The sequence below is a fragment of the Chinchilla lanigera genome, unplaced genomic scaffold (genome assembly GCF_000276665.1).
Source record: "Chinchilla lanigera isolate Chin_1 unplaced genomic scaffold, ChiLan1.0 scaffold00134, whole genome shotgun sequence".
NCBI lineage: Eukaryota > Metazoa > Chordata > Mammalia > Rodentia > Chinchillidae > Chinchilla > Chinchilla lanigera.
In genome coordinates, this window is record NW_004955535.1 from 3,330,770 (window position 1) to 3,333,293 (window position 2,524).

Below are 2,524 nucleotides of genomic sequence, written 5' to 3' on the forward strand. Positions count from 1 at the left end.
GCTGTTTTAAGCTCTACCACTCCAGTGAACATGAGCGGTATATGGAGATGAGGCCTTGTCAGTTTGCGTCCCTGTATGACCATAATGGACGCAGCCTCTTATTGATGCCTGGTGGGCATCTAGCATAAGCAAGACCTTCATTTTTATGGCCCTGAGACTGGGCACCTCCTTCATTTTATATGCCAGGAACTTTGCTTGCTTTACCCTAGTCCTGGCCCCAAGCAAGAATAAAGCTGTGTGTTAAAACACTGAGATTTTGGAGGGGTTATTCATGACTGCGTTAGCCTGCAGCACACTGACGGATAGAACATCTCCCCACTCAGCTGTAATAAGAATAGGCAGACACCATCGCTAGTGCTTCTAAAATGGGCATGGGCTTTCCTTGACCTGGGGACTCTAGGTCTGAAACCACTTCCGGTTTTTTTTCCCTGATTGAGCCATGACACTTGGGAAAATAGAATCCTATCAAGTAATCAAATTAAGTAAACTTGCAAATATTTCTGTGTGTGATAGACATGGCCAGAACACTGAAAATAAGCAACTTAATGACATAATTAGGTTTTGTCCCAGAGTAAATAGAAAGCAAGAGGGTAAACAGACTGGTCAAGATTCAAATGAAATGCCCATTCTGTCCTTCTTAGAGCCCATTAAATGTAGAAAAATTTCCACTTATAGTATACACACAGATCCTCCATGAATTACCTTCTAGGGTCAAATCAAGCTGTGTACAAGTCCATGTACAGAGTGATGAGTATAAGAAACTCTTGTCATGACACACCCTGTAATGCTCTTTATTGCAGTGTTTTAGATATGTGCTGAAATGTATGCCATTTGTCTTTAAAATAAATCTAGTAAGTGGTATGTGGTACAAAGTTGGATTCGTTGGAATCCCATCATCATGATGAGCTTTCAGATCTTTTCTCGAAAATCAAAGTAATTTCCCATTGCTACAAACCTTTAGATACTTCACATCATTAAGATGACTGGCATATCATGCAGCCTTATGCTGGGAAATTGCTGAGGTGCTTGGAGAATAGCCCTCATAAAGATGAGACGGAGTTTAAGCCCAGGTGAGCCAGTTAGCTTCACTCACAAAAAATCTTTCATAGCCATGCACTATACCTGCAATTGTGGTCTCAAGACAAATTCTGTCAAATTAGCCACAAAGGAGCCTGGGTAAGCATGTTGATAGCTCCCGACACCCCATTATTGCTAATGGAAAAATAAGTCTCAACATCACCTCTCACTTCATACCTCTTCTCTCCAGGGGTCCTGCCTTGCTAACATGATGTCTTTTACATATGCTCCTCCCTAACACATTACTCTAAAACAAAATAAATACCCACAAAAGAGCAGATTTTTCCACAGATCCTGGGCAGTTGTCTGAAAATTATTGTGCGAACTGCACCTTTTTTCCTGAACTCTGAAAGCAGGAGTTCCTTTTATACAGGGCATCTTCTCTTGGATGACCCAGCACTCAAAAACTCAATCAAATCCCAAGTCATTATGTTCTCCCCACCTGTTTGACCTCCTGCATTGCCATTCTAAGAGAATGCTAAATAAGAGCCCCTCATTGCATGGCAGACAGGAAGTAGAAAGTGAAGCAAGGGCCTTTCCAGGCCACACCCCCAGGGACCCACCTCTTCTGACCAGACCCCTCCTAACAGCCAGTCAGCTGTACCACCCCACAATCCAGTCACCTTCCAAACATATGAGGCTTTGGGGGCCATCTTAGATCGAAGCCATAATACCTGTCTATCCTTCATTGCCTACATCAGTCCTCAAATCCTATTAACATTCCACCTAAATGACACTTCTATCCCAGGCTTCCTCTGCACTGTCCTTGCCACTGCCCATTTATTCTCTGTGCCCCATCATTACAAAGTCTTCTGATGTTCTTTTTCTCTGCTGTCTACTGCCAGAGAAATCTGTGTGAGACAAAAATCTGATTCTGATTCTCCTCTGCTTTAAAAAATTTTTATACCTCTGTGCTATTCCTCAAGTGGAATCACTAACTGGAAAGCTCTTTTTTTGGTTTTGTCTTGTCTTGTTTTGTTTCGTTTTGTTTTGTTTTGAGACAGACTCTCACTATGCAGCCCAGGCTGGCCTTGAACTCATGGCAATCCTCCTGTCTGTCTCCAAAGTGCTGGGATAGAGGTGTGCACCATCACACGCGGCTACTAACTGGAAGACTCTTCCCTTCAAGTTCTGCTGGAGAATTTTTACTCATCTGTTCAAATGTGACTTCTTTGAAGGCATTCTTCAATTTTCTTCCTTCTTTTCCTTTTGTGGCATCATGCTACTGGTAAAACTTTCTTGCCTTGTGTTTCAGTTATCTTTTTGCTGCTTAGCAGTCTCTTTCCTCCACAAAACATAGTGATTGAAAACAAAACCCATCTTATTTTTGGTCATAATTCTGTGCATGGACTGGCATCAGATCGATGGTCATTGTTCTCTCTGTGATGTCAGCTGGTGCTCTAGTCATCTGAAATATCCAAAATGGCTTATTTAGGTAGCTGCCCAT